At 44.1% G+C, this 19,589-nt stretch overlaps 1 long non-coding RNA gene across 3 annotated transcripts; it reads right to left on the minus strand.

Moving 5' to 3' along the window:
• Positions 1 to 1,675: 1,675 nt before the first annotated feature.
• On the minus strand, positions 1,676 to 16,133 carry LOC134558204 (uncharacterized). Of its 3 annotated transcripts, none has more exons than XR_010082310.1 (4): positions 16,041 to 16,133; positions 13,187 to 13,273; positions 10,571 to 10,775; positions 1,676 to 4,307 (listed from the first exon to the last, which is right to left on the minus strand). It is a non-coding gene; the product is annotated as an uncharacterized LOC134558204 (long non-coding RNA). The 3 variants fall into 3 exon arrangements; XR_010082312.1 differs by having other exon boundaries at positions 15,999 to 16,125; XR_010082311.1 differs by lacking the exon at positions 16,041 to 16,133 and adding an exon at positions 14,495 to 15,977.
• Positions 16,134 to 19,589: the final 3,456 nt, after the last annotated feature.

Raw genomic sequence — 19,589 nt, forward strand, 5'->3', positions numbered from 1 at the left:
GCCAGGTGACACCGAGGGAGTGCGGCCCAGTGCCAGTTGCCACCAAGGGACGCAGCCCCAATGCCAGGTGACACCAAGGGACACCGAGTGCCAGGTGATGCCGATGGACATCCACCTAGTGCCAGGTGATGCAGGACATGCAGCTAGTGCCAGGTGACACCGGGGGACTGGGGCTTAGTGCCAGGTGACACCAAAGGACATGCACCCAGTGGCAGGTGCCACCAAAGGACACGGGCCCAATGCCAGGTGACACCGAGGGTCATGCACCCAGTGCCAGGTGACACCAAGGGGGTGGCCGCTGGCCCCCCCCGCTCAGGCTCCTGCCGGGGTGGTTTAACACAGGAGTTGCATTGCGTGCCCACCCAGAGGATCCCAATAAATGATTTATTCACCTTTTTTCCACTACAGAAATAAACCAGGTTGACATTCCATCTATTAAAATATTTATATAGTATATATTTTTGTAATAAATGTATAAAATCCATATTTATAAAGTATATATTTTTGTAATAAAATTCCCCGTAGCACTCCAGAGTGCTGTGTTTTCACACATCACAAACTTTGCAGTGTCCTGTGGATTTCCTCGGTTCCCCCGTTAGCAGCCTCAGGGCTGGGTAAACAGTCCAGGCCTGCCCATTCTGTCACAGCCACAGCACTTCTGTGGCCTCTCACGTGAACACCCTGCGCTCTTCAGGCCTTTGTCCTTCCTTGCTGTTAACACAGTACAAGCCCAGAATATTGAAAGCGTGTTTTGTATCACATCAGGCTGCTCTGGGAAGAGCTCTTCGCGGATTGTAAAGTAATTGTGGAGGACAAGTTTCACTCAGTCCCAAAATAGCCTGGCATCAAATTCTCAGCTGAGGTAAACTGCTGTCTTGCCATTGCCTTGGGCACAAACCAACCAGGATGGAGAAGCAGCAGGTCCTATCCCAAGTGGGAGCTGTGAACGTGGCAGAAGAGCTCGGTCATAAAACTGATAGTGACTTAGACTATTTTATTTCATTTAATTTATTGTTATGTTGTCCTAATCTATTGCTTTTATTTTAGAAACTGCTGTGGAGGCTGAGATTAGTGGGGCCTCTCAGAATATCCAGGTCAAAGTAGTTAATTATTTAAACCAAAGACAGAACTTCTGAGTCCTTTCAGGTTGGTGGTGAAAAATAACTTCTGGTTGAAGGCTGGGAAAGCAGGAGATGAGGACGGAGATTTAGCACTGCACAGGGATGACCTATTCCTTTGTGCCTGCACAGCACATGGGGCTTGTGAGCATGGGGCAATAAGAAAATAAAAATATAAAAATATTTATGTTTTCTTATAAAAATATAAGAAAACATAAATAACAAACCCAGATTATTCCTTGTTCAAGCAGCACAGCTGTAGCATGAGAGGACTGGCAGATAGATGAGCCCACAGTTCTTGTTCATATTTAAGCCCTGTTTAGGCAGTGAGGGTTTCTGCCTCCTGACCTTGATTTCTATTCTGAGAAAAGCTGCTTTTCTGATACATATCCCGATACAGACTCCTAGATAGCCCATAGGATCATCAATGGAAACAAGCGCCTGGTGGATGCTGCCAGTGGTGGCCTGTAGTGGCCACTCTTTAGGCATAGTTTGCAAAGTTTCAGTGGTTATTGCACCTGTGGGCTCTGCTGAGGGTCAGGATGCTGCTGGCTGAGGGTCAGGATGCTGCTGGCTGAGGGCCGTGTCCTCACAGCTGCCGTCTGTTCGCTGCTGCTCCTCTCATTCCGAGGAACCGCAGCGGCTCCGGGAGAAAGGAGCACTGGGACACGGGGCTCTCCAGAGCCAGCTGGGATGAAGGGCTGGGCTCAGCCATTACATCAACACTTTAAAGGCTTCCAGCTGGTGACAGAGCAAGGCGGCAGGCACAGGTAACAGCTGCGCCTCCGGCTGTGTCTGAAGGACAGCGAGGGAGGGATGAGGACGAAGACATCTCAATAAATCCTGCACAAAGAAAGGAGCCTCCACGAGAAACGTGCAGAGGAAGCAGCATCAGCAAGGGTGGCTGTAGCTGGTGGTGGGCAAGGAGTGACAGGCAGGGACAGATCTCTTCAAAGTAAATCCAAGAGTTCAGTTCACTGTGCTCTGAGAATTTTTATTGGGTAACAGTCCTCGAACTTTCTAAATGTTTTTTTCTATTTTAGTGATATCTTAATGTCAAACCAAGTAACCAGTGAACAGCATCAGGTTGCTTGAAGTCAAGCATGTGAATGCTGTAAATGACAAAGCCAAGTGGAAGACTAAAAGAATGCGAACGTGTCTGTGACGACAGTTTGGGATGTCAGGATTATCAAGTGATGGCTGGGTAAAACACATATTTTCCATTAATTTAGTTAAAGCCATCTGGTTTTTTTCACATATTCTCTCAAAATCCTTCGTCTTCTCTCAGTGCCAGAGCTGACCCCTGTTGACTGATATCTTTCACTGAATAGGTTTGTACCCAAAAAAGCCCACTCCTTTTCCTTCAGTGAAAAAAATAACATGAATCATGTTTTTCCAAGGTTAAATGGGTTTTTTATTTCTATAGGCAGGAAGAGAGTGCTTCTCAGTAGTACTACAATTGACTAAAATATCAAAGGATAATTCTTTTTTCACTTTATCTAAGGACTCCTGTGATTAGTATTTAATCACACAAGGGGATGCAGGCCTACTATCATCCTGTCATCATGAGGATATTTTCTAGCCCAGAAAACGCTTCTGATTACCATTAGGGGCAACAGAAAAGTGCAAGTGATGCTAAGGGTTTGTTCCCAAGTTCTGAGATCTGCATGTTGCTGTAGCAAAACCTAATCTCTTGAATTCCTCATAATGCAAAGCTTTTTCCAGAGGGAAAAAAAAGCATAATTTATGAAAAATGGTAGAACTGATGATAGAAGAATGATAATTAGAACTTCTCAGATTTAAAGGCGATGCAAAGATCTTGCATTAGATCCATATGATATGGATGATTTGGATGGCAGTGTCTGTGCTATAAACTGAAGGCAAAGCCAGACATCCCTGATACTGGGACTGCAAATCCAGAGTGCATTCATTCATAACTAGACTTTGATCATCCACAGGAGGTAACAGGCAATCTGCAAAACTGAGAATTGCAAATGGATTACCACTATTAGAAAAGGAAGTGCAGGTGGCTGGGAAATACCTTTACTTGCTTTGTAAACCTGAATTTTGAATCATCTGTCACCGGAATCATGGGGTAAACCAGGCTATCCTGATCTGGTTTTGATCTAATATGTGATTTTAGACCAACAAACAGCATGTTGGTACCAGTGGGAATGATTTCCCATGTTCACTGGCATTGCAGTACTTCAGAACAGGCTCCAGTGACTGATGCTCTGAAAGACCCGTATCACCAATATGCTGCCACCAACAGCTAAAGCATGTGCACAGAGGAAAGGACTAAAATTCCCAGGAGAAGAACTAGCAGGGAAAGAAAATCGAATTTTCTGATTTCCATTTATAGCCCAAAATAGCCTGCTATACCTGTTCTATGGAAAAACAGCCATTAAGGCTGGTGGTATTCACCTCCTGGCAGTGCTGCAGCACTCACGGGGTACTCTGAGTTGTAAATTCTGCCTGGCAGAAACTCAGTGGAGTAAATCATATGTAGCAAATTAAACAAACAAACAAACAAGCGGGGAGGTAGGCTTAGGAGGACCTGCAGCAGCTGAACGTTTTCTTACCCTTTCTAGGCAAACTTTCTCAAATTGCAGGGAATGGGGAGGGTAAAGACAGAGAGCAGTGGTGGGTTTTGTATCCAGGATCAAAGAACCTGTAGATGTATCCGCAGTTCATAGACTGAAGCAGGCTGAGAAATTTGTCCATATTCTTACAGTAGCCAGAATTAAAGCTCTCCTGCAGTGAAATTGTTGAAGTTAGCCCACCAACATATCAGCTGTGCTCTGACAAGGAAGTGATGAGCTACTGTGTGCCCCAGCCCCTGTCCCAAGGAGGCAGGTGCTGCAGAAAGGGCTCCTGAAGCACCAGCAGTGGGTAGGATGTTCACCAGCCGTGGGCTGGCATTGCCAGCCACACACATTTCAAGCAGTCTTGAACCCAACATGGATTTGCAGCATGCCAAGAAAGGTATGAGAGGCAGGAAGGTAGTTTTGGCACAGCTCAGCTGGATGCAGATATCCTCATCCTGTATCCTCGTGGGCTGGTGAAATGGCTCCTGAACATCACCTGCAGCACGTCCTTCTGTTGTTGAGGAGGTTCTTGCAGAAATGCACCTTTGTCCATTGTTGACTTTGGTGACATGGAAGTGCCTCAGTCCCGATACCCTTCTCTCTAAAAGCACAGAAAGGGTAATATTAATCTGGTCAATGGTTAGTGCTAAATTATAACAAGCTAACTCAAGCTCAGAGTAATGAAGCCCAGAACTTACAATAGAATCATGGCAATTAGCATTTGTGGGAAGGAACACATCACTGCTTTAAATGAAAACTATTTTGCCATTAGCTCAAAGTAGCTTGTAAAAGCTTTCACTATGACTAAGATCTGCAGTAACGTTGGAGATCATTCAGCCAAAGATTGTGCTATAATGCCTATTTATGGCTTTAGCATTTTAAGGTTTTTGGGAAGTAAAGCAGTAGGGATGGAGCGGACTCCCTCGCATCTGCTATGCCTTGGGAGAGAGCACGTGCCTGCTCGGGGATAAATTAGGAGTTACATATTCAGTCGAAAATACACGTGTAAGGAGTTAAGAAGAGTTGAATGCTAAACTTTCATCCACCACTCACAGGCATAAACAGAGCATGCTACAGTCACTTTGGAGAAGACAACTCTGCCAGCATCCCACTGCAGCAGCCCAGAGCCTCTCACCAAAAGGGTGGCTGGCTTCGCCCCAGGAGTGAGGAAGAGAGGCAAAAGGTGCTCTTAGTTCAGAGATGTCCCAGATGTGCTTTGTATTCTTCCAAGAGAGAAGCAAATCAGTGTTTGTACCAAAAGATGGGCTGTGGAGGTGCAGTTTACACAAGGCTCCACAACTCAAAGATGTACCAAGTTCAGACCCATTACATGTCTGTCCTGGGAAAATGCAAAGAGGATTGTGATGGCAATATCCTTCAGGCAGACTTTGTTTGGTTTTTTTTCCTGGCAAGAGAGATCTTTTCTAATAAATAACTGCTCTTTCTTATGAGCTAGCTGTTGTCAGTGTCCAGAGGACATAAAATAGATCCTATCTGCCCAAAACAGCTCACAGAAATCAACTATCATTTTGTTTTCTTTACTGGGTAAAAGGAGGAAGATGGCTTTTAAATTAGAAATTGAAGCCCTTCCAGAATTGCAATATAAGATACCAAATCAATCATTCTTCACACAGTTACCTCCTACTCTATGAGCTCCTACTACCACAAAAATTGGTTGTTGCCAACTGAGCTGAGTGAATAATTTGCAGTTTCATATTTGTTAGAGGAATTTTTTCTTTTTCTCTTTTCATTATTTGTCCACAATCACATTGATTTGCTTGAATATCTTTTCCCCAAACACATGTGCAGTAACCATTCTGGAACTAAGTCTTGCTGTACGTAATATGTGAGCAATTTGTTGCAAGAAGTCTTCAAACATTTGTCCCAAGTCCATTCATTGTATATATGAACTTGCATCACATGTCTATTTCTGTGAACAAAACATCAAAAAAACCAGTCTTGACTATTCTCTCTGAGAACAACTAAAATTATTCACAATTTCACCATTTAAAAATTACTTCATTCCTAGCAATAATGGCAGGGTTCTCCTGGTTATTGTAACACTTGAATGAAAAACAAGGCTGTATTGGAACCCCAGCTGAAGAGTCTGATCAGGGCCATGCTGGACTCAGTGCAAAGCTCCTCTTTGCCCATTTTTAGATGGAGGAAACTGCCCTTCTCAGGCTGTAAATCATTGTCTTTTCAGAGAAAAGTTCAAAGGAATGGTAGCACTTTTCAATGTGATCTGGGTTGGGTCCCTGTGGGGAGACAGTGCTGAAGGCAGTCTTGCCTCTGAAATATTGCATCTGTGTTAATTACTTAAGAGTAGCAACAGCCTTGCCCTCACAGCTACGGGTGTGATAAAAGAGCGAATTTGAGGGTAGAGAGTCAGTTGGAGTCTGCTGGCTGTGCTGGAAGGGACGGGAGGTGAAGGATGGGAAGGGTAAGAGGGTGTATGAGGGACAGATGGGAAGGAGCCAGCGGGAACAGCAGAAGGAAGAGAGAAGAAAGAGGCAAAGAGTCAGAGCTGTGTGGAGCTGCCCATGGAATGCTACACAGAAAAGGTATGAAAGACTTCCAGATCACTGGGTGCTGATGCTTGAAACCTTCTTTGATGTCAGTCGTACCTCCTCTGTCAGGTACCTTGTGTCCTTTTACAAAGAAAAGCATTGGAGTGACTGACAATGTGGAAAAGGAGGTAAAAGTCAGACTCCGGGTGCTGTGCTATGCCAGAGCTGAGGAGCTCTAGAATTTCAAATCCAACTCTCGCAGCTGGCCTGAGATGTTTGCTTTGAAGGCACCTGTAAAATACAGGCTTGGTTGTGGTTGGTGTGCCGGGGAAATGCTTTGCTGGTGTTCCAGCTACAGTAAACAGCTGCTGCAGTTGCCACCCCAGCACTCTGTGATGTTAAGTAGGGAAATGAAAAAGTCATGGAATTCATGAATGGTGACGGTTGTGATTGTAAATGGGACATGGATGGGCATCTCTTCTATTGTTCCTTACTGTCCCCTATGAAAACAGGAAGATCTAGAAAAACTGTTAAAAAAAAAAGTCCCCATAGAAATACTGCTAGTGAGAAATCAATTACCATTTTTTCAAATATGAATTTTGGAAAAGAATTCTTACTTTTTTTTTCTCTCTTACATCTTCTGAAATGATTTTTAAATATGTTAGTGCAGAAAAGACTTAGTGTACTGTGTTCATGTCCTTAACCAGCACCATCTGAGATGGACTGAAATATTACCTCTCACTGCTCATGAACAACTCCTCACAACAGAAATAAGTTGTTGACATTAATCATCAAAGTTCCCTGAACCTAGGGTCAACAGTTTTAGGCTTGTCCACCAAGCTGGGTGCCAGGTGCAGCCCAGCCATGGGGATGGGGGGCCCCACCCGCCGTGCCAAGGTCAGCAGAACCCACACAAACCATGAGAGCCCTGCCTGTGGCACGGAGTGAAACCACCAGGACACGTTCAAAGTCACTGGCATCTCGTTTTGGTGATGATATTGTGCCCTGCAAAACGCAGTGCTGGAAATCAATGCAGCACAGCCCATGCCCTGTCAAAGCAAGATGCTGTTAACTCCCTACTCAGAAATCAAGTCCCTCAAGACAGGAAAATTATTATGAAGCTGAACAACAATAATTTACACTTGGCTCCCTACTTTTCCTTCCACCTGGAGCAGAACAGGGAACTCTTAGACAGTTTTATTGTCTGCTGAAGTGAAATTTTACTTTTTGGCAACAGCAAATAAATCCATGTTTCTTCTGCTGAGTTGCTTAACTAGTGTGGTGCTGTATCCATGCTCTGGAAAGGCCTGTGCATTCTCCTCAGAGAGGACAATACTGCATGTGTGAGTGGAAACTCTGCTTTGGAGCAGTGCACAGCAATTTGTGCACCAAATGATGTGTACAGTATTCCCCTTCCTGTTAGATGTGGATCTCAAACATAATAGAAACTTTACATCTAGTTTTACTTATAGTTTATGCTGAATCACATAAAATGTGACCAACTCAGAGGCACAGCATTATTTTTTTGCACTTTTCACCACTTACTGGTATTTTTTTCCCACCAACGTGCTGCAACTTCACATTTGGTACTGTGATACCAGTGGAGTTTTAGGGCAAAGCAGTGGAGATGTGCTAGCACCAAACAAACGTTAAAAAATCCAAACTTCGTAAGAAGATATATTCTTTCCATGCATTTCCTGTAAGTATTACAGAAACCTACACTAGTATACATCAGAGGGGAAAGTTACTGTCCTAAGAAACCCCGAGCTGTGTCTGCCTGCCCTGAACGTGCACAGTGCAGCTGGGTGCATCCCTGCACGGCGGCAGTGCCGTGGAGGCGCGGTGAGGCTGGGCTGTGCCCCGGCACTGCCCTGGCACTGCCCTGAACGTGCACAGTGCAGCTGGGTGCATCCCTGCACGGCGGCAGTGCCGTGGAGGTGGGGTGAGGCTGGGCTGTGCCCTGGCACTGCCCCGGCACTGCCCTGAACGTGCACAGTGCAGCTGGGTGCATCCCTGCACGGCGGCAGTGCCGTGGAGGTGGGGTGAGGCTGGGCCGTGCCCCGGCACTGCCCCGGCACTGCCCTGGCCCCGGCCCGCCCGCAGCTCCCCCCGCAGCGCCGGGCTCGGCTCTGCTGGGCTCTGCTGCTGTCGAACAGCCCCGGTGAGGGACACTGTGTGCTCCCACTGCACAGGGCAGCGATGATCTCTGTCATTACACCGCAACTGCGCGGCAAAGGCCCTGTGAATACAGGGTAACTGCGTGTTCTGCAGCTCACGTGGTAATTATGCACCGCTACTAAAGAGGTCAAAGATAAATTACCATTGCAGGGTTTAGGTGCCTGCTGAGGTGGGTCATAATGCCATTTATGCTGTTGAAGGCTTGTTTTTGTTGATTTTGCAGTGGAATGGGGAAGGGAAACACCTCATATGTCCAAAGGCTTAAATGCATATTTTATCCTGGTACAGCAGAGGCACACTACCACACAAAATAACATGGCACAGTTAAGAAAACTGGGTGAATAAACAAACAGAACTAATTTCCAATAATAAATTGCTTTTCAAATTCCATTTAGTAATCCTCCTAAGCAAATGTGGTTAAAATTACTGGTATTGCATGCAGTAGAACTGCTATGGGCTTCCTGGCCCAGCATTTAAATGTGTATGGGCTGAGACCAGAGGAAAAGATCATTTCACTGAGGTCACTGGCAAAACTATCAGTTGCAGTAAGGACAGGGCTCTACCATGCAGCTTGCCTGGGCTATTGAAGCACTGTATTTTTTGTGTTATCAGACATAGATCACCTTGTGAGGCCAGTTCACAGCCTGTGCTAGCTCTCCTGTGAACTGCACTGCAATATTTTGGACTACAACTTGTAACTTTTAATAGGTATTTTAATAGTATTCAATAAGACAAAGTTAACCTCTCTATAAACATTGCTCTTCTCCAAAGTGAAGTTTCCCTTTAAATGATGACTCCACGATGGTTGTTTGGTCAGCCATTTATACTGACTTTTACCACCTGTGTTGGATCACCTTGGGTTTTATTTGTAATACTTTTTTTTTTCTGTTGGGGGTTAGATTTGGTTTTTTTTTTTCTCTTCTCACAGAATTTTTTCCCATAAGTTTCCAAAAGCCTTGATGACTACTTAGTCAGAACAAAAAGAGTGCTTGAGGGATATGGCAGCACAGGCTACACCGATTGTTTCTGAGTCCCTGGGAGTGTCCCTCAGAGGGGAGAGATGATGAGCTTTGGGAAAGGCAAAAAGACAGATCTGGGGGAGGGGGAGGCACTCTTGCTCTCAGCGCCGAGGAGGACGGTCAGGCTGCCCTCTGCCTCTGCCTCGTCCTGGGAAAATCTATCGTCATCTGCTCCTGTACCCAGGAATCCTGAGCTCGCTTTCTCCAGCCTCTCCCCCCACCGCCGCTGCTTCTTCGGACCTTTGAGGCTCTCCTGCTACTCTGTAGCCCTGCACTGCCCAGCCCTGCCGGGACACCCCTGCTGCTCCAGCTGCCAGCGCAGAGCTCCTCATCTGATCCACCAGCCCGGGACTTTTCCTTCCTTCCAGTTCGGCCTCTCGGAGTCCTGCAGGGGCACCCAGATCAAACTGCTCTGGGCTTTTGTAAAAGAAAGCCCTCAAGGTTCTTGATTCTGTTTATTATTGATGCTGTAGTTGTTGTTTGTTTGTCGTTTTGTCATATAGACTAGTAAAGAACTGTTATTCCTACCCCCATACCTCTGCCTGAAAGCTCCTTTAATTTTCCTTTTAATTGGAATAATTTGGAGGGAGGGGATTTGAATTCTCCATCTCTAGGGAGGTCCTGCCCCTTCCTAGCAGATATCTGTCTTTCAAACCAAGACATTTTCTTTTTTCAATTTCATTAATCTCATATTGATTTTCTTCCTGAAAGGTGTTGTTGATATTTCTGAGCATTTTTTCTATTGAAGTTCTTGATCTATTCCTTCCAAAAAATGTCCAGTGTCGATTGCAAAGGAAGATGTTGATTTTCGGGGATTACAGAATCAGGACAAGCAGAGACAAAATTAATAGCCAACTATTATTTTCTGTTGCTTACAGAAACCCGAAGTACAGAATAAGACTCCACTGAAACTGGCTGTGCATAACTGCAGACAAAACCAGCAAATAACTTCAGATACAGAATGACTGTTGGCTTGAACGGGTTTATGTTTGTGTTATGTACATAATGACTTCAAATACAAGGGAGCTTTCAGTCTCCAGCACTGTGAACAGGGCACTCTGACTGAGGCTCCTTAGCACAGCTGCTGCAGCTGAGGAGATCCTGTGAAGATGGAAACCTGGATCATAAGGAGGATGAAAAAAGAGAAGGAAACTTACTTTGTTTTGTTTCACTCATTTTACTCCCTCCTCAGTCTACCCTGGAGCCTCAAGAACTGTTTGTGGGTTCTCCTGGAACACAAAGTGAATGGAAATGATGTTCCTTCAATCCCAGGGTCTGCGCTTGCTCTCCCTGAAATCTGCAGTGAGATTCTTGCTGTCTTCAGTAGTACCAGGCATAGGTTGACCAGGCCTTAAAAGTCCCCTAATGAAAAAGAGCAAAGAGTACTGAATGGGAGAGATACTCATTAATAACTATTTAGGAGAACATGGTTTCCTTGAAAGGCTAATTATCTTGAGAGCTACCCATTCAATAAAAAAAGTCTGATCAATGGGAGAGCAAATTAAAAGTGAAGGATCTCTCATAAAACCAGACAGTGGAATACTGAATTCAAGAGGACAGTCACAAATTAAAAGAAATGTCAACATATCAAGTGGCAGGAACTTCAAAAGGTAATTTTTTCCCTCATTTTCATATGCATTCTTCATGAGCAACATCAAGAAGTGTAACATGCTAATAGCTAATAATAGGATAAGATTCACTAATTTACTAACTGAATAACTTAATGTGTATCAAAGGAATAATTTTCTCATTTTATTTTTTTTTTAGATCTAACACTAAGCTGGGTATTATCAAGTAGATAAAACTGCATAGATTACAGGTCATCACTAAAATAGTAATTTTAGAATTAAGACTGCTTTTTTATGTTGGATGTCTCCCTTAGGTTTAAGGAATCACATGCCTTTTACCCTCATCATAATTCAGATTTCAAAAAAGAAATCAGGAAGTTATCTTTGTGGACATGTGATGTTCTGCTAAAACCAGAGTGTTTTGCAGAGACAGACCTGTCGTGATCTTGAATTCTGAAAATGTTGAGGACTGCAGAGGGAAGAGGTTACCCAGAGGGGGACACCAAACATATGGCCAGGTAAAATCACAGCAGACCTAATCCAGGGTTAGTCCTCTGCTCAAAGCAGGGTTCAGTCCTCTGCTCAAAGCAGGGTTCAGTCCTCTGCTCAAAGCAGGGTTCAGTCCTGCTTTGAGCAGAGGGCAGGAGCTGATCTAAACGCCCCGTCCAACCAGTATTTCTGTGGTGGGACTCAGGTTTAAGCCAGTGGCGTTATCAAAACCTTAACACGGATTGTCAAACACAACTAACTTACCTAAGTTACTAGTTCACACACCACAAAAGAGGAAGGCAGGCCACCTCCCCAGCTGGCTTGCTTTCTCAGAGCCAGCTCCTCGCCAGCAGGGCACAGCGCTGTCACACGCTGCTGTCACCTTCCCCTCCTCAGAGCCCAGCCACAAACGTGGTGTGTCCTGATGCCCCTTTAGTGGGGAAGGCCAGGCTGTTGGAACTAACAGCTTTGTGGCAGATGGAGCAACATTTGCAATTGGGAAAAAAACAATCTTACACTGCCAAAACATTAATAATTCCGCTTTCTTGGAAATATTCTGCCACTGTCACCGCTACATGTAAATTTGTCATGTAAATACAACTTTTCCCAAGGGAAAAAGGCATGGTTCAGCAGGCTTTCTGAGGACAGGGACCTCCCTGCACCTGTTCTTTCTCTCCTTCAAAACCATTTGCTTCCAGTCAGAAATTTTCAGAGCTGCAGCACCATGGGGTAAGTGTCACTCCTGGTGATTTCAGAGACAGGAGTGAACAGGGCTGGTTTGGGCAGGCTGGCCCATGGTCCCCACTCAGCTGAACCAGGCAGTCAGGCCCCAGTGAAATCCAGCAGGGAATGGCTTCTTTTGGTTTGTTTGCATATTTTTGCACACTGGATCTCTTTCTGTGAATGCCTGTGTTCCGTACATTGTGAGAAAAACAAGAATTTCCTGATCTTCCTTTATACCACACAGTATTTTTCATAGCCTTCTAATGCTTTTTATTAATTTTCTTTTAAAAATAGATACTCATAATCCTTTCAGATTCTGCATCTATACAACATCAAAGCATTTCAGTGAATTTTTCAGTCCATTTATATTCCAGCTGCCTCGTACTGAAGTCAGACATGTGGTGGAAGTACTGCAGGCAGTAAAGATGTCTAACCTGTCTGCAGTTTTCCTTGCTGTAATTATGGATCTCTGGGGAAACTGAGTCTCAAACACCAAGAAACCTTTCTGTGATGCCCGACTGTTTAGCAGAAGGCAATGGGACCAGTGGGCTTTTAGTTTAAAGACAGCCACTGTCCCTCCACTGAGGAGGAGCTGAGACTGTTTTTAATGTCACACTTGTTTATACATCATGACAAAAATCTGAATAATTCTATTTTCATTTAGGAGTGGAAGTATAAGACAAAGAAATAGTCTGATAGATTTTAGATTAGAGCTTCTTCCCTGAGAACAGAGGCTGTTGCAGTGTGGTCCCATGCCAGAGATAATCCTCTTTTCCCCAATACTGTCAGCTGGGCCAATATATTTTCAAAAATTGCTGCACTAAACTGAGAGTCCTCCAACATGACGCATCTGCAAATTTAGATTACTCTCCCTCTGTCAGTGCTAGGATTAAGAAGTCATGAAGGTAATCTCCATCATAGTGATATTATAATGATTGCTCTAAAATGGAAAAATATCACACATCTGTTTGTATTCTCCAACTTGAGACATACCTTTAGGAAGTCTGTTTCTGATGACATGTTTGGGCAAACGATGCCTCATCTGCGTGCTTTTTCCATGCATCATCCTGATCCGGGAACCTGAATGCCATCAGCACAAAGCTATGTTAATTGAACAGGTTTGGGAGTCCAAAACATATTCCTGGAGACCATCAGCCTCCCAAAGTCTGCTCAAGGAGCTGGAGATGCCCTGTGTCTGTTAGAGGAATCACAGGAAGTGTTCACTGCACCAGGCTCCAACAAAGAGCATCTTGGCCTTACGGATACGACGCATTTCTGTTCCCTAAAACTAAAACCCACTATGTGTATGAACTGGTACTGTAAACACCATGCAAGTAAAAGAGTTCTACTGTTGCTGGACTCCTCCTCCTCAATTTAGCCACTCAGCAAAATTACTTTCTCAGTACTGAGTTACATTACAACTACAGTAAAGAATTGTTAATTGTGGTATAACTGAGAGCAAAGACAAAGTCAAGTCAATGGGGTTTGCTTCAGAATGTGACATTTCAAATAAAGCTCCTAAATTTGTTTGGATCATAAAAGCGAAAGTATAGAGAAAATATGTGCTACAAAAATAGAAGTTTCTTACTAAAGCGGTTTTTATGGAAATGCTCACAGTTGAGTTAGTATTATTTGCTTCTAATTTGGGTTTCATTCTCCATACTGTACATTAACAAACTTAGACCGCTTAATGCCAAGTGCCTTACACATTTTTCTTTAATTAAATTTCTTCAAAGAATCACATTACAGGAGCATTTGCCAATGCAAAAAGCACACTCAGAGATCCTGGGTAAAATCCAGGCACCCCTACAGTAACCAGTAAAATTCCCATTGAAGACACGATTCTACTGTACAGGTCTTTGCTATATATGGGTAATAAAAATTATCTTGTCACTTATGAATTAAGTTCTTCAGCACACTATTCTAAGAACCTTAGCTCTGAATGAGCTCCACACTAGCACTTATCACTTCCCTTACTAGATAAAACAAGGTAACTTCAGAGTCCAATAATGTCTGTTTTCAGGTATGTTTACAAGTGCTGGACTCCGCAGCAGATGCCAGTTTAGACAAGCTTTCTGCCTGTGGATGGAGGCAGGTACTCAGTCTAATAATCTGCAGTTTTACCACAGAGTTTGAGCACAGGATTGCCTGCACTGAGCTCTGGGAGAAACCTGAACCATTAGAATTTAGGGATTCTCTTAACTGTTCACTAATAAGTTATTAGTGTGATTAGCACATGAAAGTGGAAGATTTGGAACAATCTTTATGATCATTAATAGAAGACCAGGTGTAACAATTTACCTGTATTTCATTCTGAGCAATTTTTTGCCTGTGTGAGATGCTGAAGTGGGTAGTTCTGCTGCTCTTCCTCTGACACAGGTTTTTAGCATAATTTTTTCTTCCATAACTCAGCCATACATTGCTGTGGGATTTGATATTTGGGAAAAAAAATCAATCAAGGCTGCTCTAGGCCAGCGCTGGTCAGCAAGGGACTGAGCAGGAGGGTTTGAGCTGGTGCCTGCTCCTGCCATGGCTCTTGGGAAGTCACCACCCTGCAGCTGCAGGAAGGGCTGAGGGCTGCTCCTCTGCTTCAGTGCAAAGTTACTTCCCTAACTGGTGTTTTCTTGCAGCTCTAAGATGTTACCTAGTTACCAGTGAATCACAGCCTGGTAACGCTCAGAGAGTCCTGGGGTTTATTTACAGCAAGGTAAGTGACCCAGAACACGTCAGGCTGGGGACACCTGGGCTGTCCAATTGTACAACAGGATAAGACCCACACTAAATTTAATTGAAGTGTTAGGATTAAAACTGCGGTATGAAATTAATTACCATTTGTATTGACAACACTAATTCTATTTAAAATCTATTGAGCTGGTTTAAAATTAAACTTCAGGTTCTCTTCACCTCCAACCCAGCCCTGAAGCTGTGGAAGCCTGTGTTGTTCATCCCATGCCATATTTTCCCATTTGGTTGGAAGATTGCTATTAATAGACCATAAGTGGATATGAAAAAAAGGAAAAAGTGAGATTACCCAATTCTGCAAGCAACCATGTTTGCTTGCTTCAGGTTTGAGAAAGATTGTCCGAAATTTAGGGGCTTAATCCTCCCCTTCTGTGGCTCTGGACCATCCATTCCTCCTGCCTCCCCCAGTGCTGGCTAAGAGGGGTTGCTAAGCGACATGTTCTTCTCTTCTGTACTTTAGCAGAGAGGAACAGATCAAAGACACCCACAGTCCTGAATTATTTTATAAATGAATTTAAAGAGACACTCTCCTGTGCTGTATTATGTGGGGGGAGATCAAAAGTTGCTGGGTATAGTGAGAGTAACTGGAGAATTAAACTAACGTCTCCTGGAAAATAAAAATGCTCTCGTAAATGAGAGCTGTTTAGTATTTGCCTTTTTTCTTGGTTTTTTTTTTCTTTTTCAGAATTAGATTACAATTTTTTAATGCTAATTAATGTTGCTAGTTTCATGGCAGTCAAGAGATTGAGCGCAGGCCAGGCTGCATGTGTGTACAACTTTCAGAAGAGGGGTTTGTGTCATCAAGTGACAGCCCTGCAGGGTTTAACTCTCTTCATCTCTTGCAAAAGAGATTACCTACTATCCAAAAATATTTAATTCTTTAATTTTCAAACGTTTTCCTGACTGATGTTAGGCAAGAAAGCCACAGGATAAAGTTCAAGTGATGTATCTTTAAAAGAATAAATGAAGATAAGGAAGTAAGTAACCTGTGTAGATCAGGCATAAAACCTACATTACCAGCATCTCAGACCTTGCTGAAAAGAATGAAAACAAAATTACTAACCTGTAATTACAGAAGCTGGGAATACACAAGTTTAAACGTTACCTCTTACAAGACCTTCACTTTCCTGGCATCAGCTCAGCTCGGCTGCTCTGTGCAGGCTGTGGGGTTTGTAGGAGCAGGCTGGCAGGTGTTTGCTGAAACAGAAAAGGGGGGAGTTATTTACCCTCATATCTACTCAGTTTCAAATACCATCAATGATGTAAAAGGAAAAAAAATACCACTTGGTAACAAAGTGCAAGAATTTTTCATGACTTTTCATTTCCAAAGCTGCCACAGCTGGCACAGCCCTCAGAAAATTGAGAGACACACAGAAAACACTTAAAGTCTTCCTCAGGCAAGCAAGACAGACCATTTATGTAGAAAGTAAAACTCTTAGGTCAGATGGCTGCAAAAAATGGAATGTAAAATTTTTCCCACCTGCAAATCTCGTTGTCCTGTACCAGCCACCTGAGCTGCACAAGCAAATGTCTCCTTCAAGGCTGTTTCAGGGGCTTGCTGAGGCAAAGGTGCCCCTGCAGCTCCAGGCACAGCATCACTGGGGGAAGGTGTGCAGAGGATCCCACTCTTCACCGTGTGCCTGGTCACAGAGCAGAGCAAGCTTCTCACTCTTATCCTAGGCCAGTAATCTCACATAAAACTGAGGGTAGATTAGTGAAACTAATACACTCTAGGACTATAAAAGGATTAACCTCACATAAATCTTCACCAAAAAAACCCCAGGGTTTGGATTTATTTACATGTATTTTATTTTTCAGTGAGAAAACAAGCCTTCCTTTTTTCCCTGCGTCATTAAAAGTATCTTCAAATTTCTGACTGCTTAGATTTGGCATGTAAAATCCACTGTACTACAGCTAACCTACATTCTCATAAAGGTATGTATTTTAGAACAGGGCTCAGCCAGCTTTCTGATTTGTAGATATCAATTACACAGGCAAGATATGTGCTTTACTCTCAATGACAGAGTGTTTTATGTATAAACATCTTGACCAGCATTACGCTGTCAGTGGATAGCAGATTTGGTGTGTTTTGGCTGAATTTCTGAAGGCGAAAACTGTGACTTGCACTCTAAATATTTTTTCTGGAGAATGAATTCCTGCACACACTATGAGCATCTTGTACAGAATACAAGTAAACATTTGGGAAAGAATTTCATGCTTATGGCAGGTACTGATTTGCCAGCCTTGGAAACTGAACTCCCTTGGCCTGACTGCACAGCACAGCTCTGGCTGTGTGAGCTCTGCAGGCCACACCACTGCTCCTGCTGCAAGGGCGAGGAGAGAACCCTAGAGGTGAACAGCCTGGAAAGGATCTCAAAGCTCATCCAGTGCCACCCCTGCCATGGCAGGGACACCTCCCACTGTCCCAGGCTTTCCAAGCCCTGTCCAACCTGGCCCTGGACACTGCCAGGGATCCAGGGGCAGCCACAGCTGCTCTGGGCACCCTGTGCCAGGGCCTGCCCACCCTCACAGCCAAGAATTTCTTTCTAATATTTGACCTAAACCTGTCCCCTGTCAGTCTGAAGCCATTCTCCCTGGTTCTGTCGCTCCAGGTCCTTGTAAATAGGCATTCTTCTTGTAAGCTCCCTTCAGGTGCTGGAAGGCTGCAATTGGGTCACCCTAAAGCTTCTCTTCTCCAGGCTGAAAAACCCCAATGCTCTCAGCTTTCCTCGTAGCAGAGGTGCTCCATCCTTCTGATCATCTTGCCGCCCCCTCTGGACTTGCTCCAACAGGTTGATGTCCTTCCTGGCTGTGCAGGCAGCTTGTTAGGATCTGCATTTATGGCGAGTTTGTTCAACCATCCTGGCCACACAGTGTTCAGGGATGCAGTTCAATGGAGCTACTATTTCATCTTAAAGGTAAAATGTTCTGAAGTGGTGTTGTTGTAAGAATGTCGGTTAATTTTTATAAATATTGGTAGAATTTTGTTTAATGAATGTAAGTAATTTTGATTCGCTGCTTCTCTTTCCTTACTTCCAGAATGCTGCAAGAACGTGTGCTGCAGCTGGGCTGCTGGATCCCAGATGTGAGCAGCCAGGGCTGGGTTTGGGCCTGGAACAGGAGATGATGCTTTCGACATGTGGGAGGGCGGTGAAGGCCTTTGAGAACATTCAGAACATTACTTGATGCTTCTACAGTGCTGTGCCTGCGCCTGCTTAAAGCTCAACATAGACTATGAGTAATTAGTGATCTGGATGTCTCTGAAATTATCAGCAGCAGCATTTAAATCATCATTAAAATACAATTAGCAGCCCTTTGAACAGAATGCTGTCCTTCAGAGCAGTCTAATTGGTGGCTCGTGGGCCAGTTCTGGACAACAGGAGGATTGTCTGCTCCTCCAACTGCAGCAGCTCAGGGAGCACCCTGTCGCAGGAGTGGGGCTGTGCCTCTGGGATGGACATGGGAGAGCCATTATGTGACAGGAAAGGCAAAAGCACAAAGTATCCCTTGTGTACAGGCCACTACTTTGAAAAGTCTGGATTTATGGGCCTCATTTCATCCTGTGTGCTGATTCAAGCAGGCGCAGCCCCAGAACTTTATACTTTGCAATTCTAATCAATTTAATTTTTTTTATACTTCCATTTTAGACTTTGCAGCAAGAGCTGTAGGGATGAAATAAGGGCAGACCATGGTAAGAGGAATAACAGTGATCCACATCTGCGGTGGCGTGTGTTTGGGCAAGAAGAAGAATTCAGTTGTGCAGCAGACTGAAGGAGAAGGTCTGGCTTGGATGGTGTTCCCAAACCTGGCAGCCCTACCCCACATTTAGGTAGCTAAATCTGTTAGTTCCATGCCTGGGATACTTGTGTTCATCGCATAAATGCCAAAAGAATGAGATGTTTTTAAGGTGTTGGAAGTGTAAATAGCTGCTGTTCTGAAATGGCCACGGTAGATGTATTTTAGCTCAGACGTGCTCTCGTGATACCACTGGCAAGTGCATCTTATCTGTTATCAAGCTGTAGCATTCTATTAGTATCTTTTGGTAATCTTTTATTGATGCTTCTGCAAAAACTGCAGTAGAATAGGCCTTAAATACTAGCTTTTTGTATGACTGCCACAACTGCACAGGAACAGCACACTACTGTTGCAGCTTTTTGAAGAAGCAGTGCTACTGCTCTGCACCAGCTCCCACTGCCTGTTCCATAGTACCCTTATTATTTATGATTTCTCTCTTGAAAATTCAAGTTTAGAACTTAAAATTTTCATTCTTTTGTTTCTTAAAACTAATCAAAGGCAGCGAATGGCCCTGATGTAATCTGTGTAGTGTGTGCTGTGGCTGGGCATCCACTGCTGTGAAAGCACTGCTTGTTCTCTGAAAGGAGGAATTCTTTCAGCCCTCGTCACTGCCCCCTCCTCCTCCAGCCTGCTTCTCCCAGGCGCTCGAGGATTCGTTGCCAGTCATTTCCTTGCCCTAAAAGTTTGTGCAGCAACACCATCATTTACCCCGCACATGCCCAGGGACAAATTCCTCAAGGGCTGCCCTCTATGGACAATCAGAAATTCTGAGTTTGAGCATAGCAGTGGCTCTGGTGAAGTATACTACCTTTGGAATCATCTTTTCCTTGGATTGGTGGTCCCTAGAGAGCTGATGCTG

Source organism: Prinia subflava, chromosome 14 (assembly GCF_021018805.1).
Source record: "Prinia subflava isolate CZ2003 ecotype Zambia chromosome 14, Cam_Psub_1.2, whole genome shotgun sequence".
NCBI classification, from domain to species: Eukaryota; Metazoa; Chordata; class Aves; order Passeriformes; family Cisticolidae; genus Prinia; species Prinia subflava.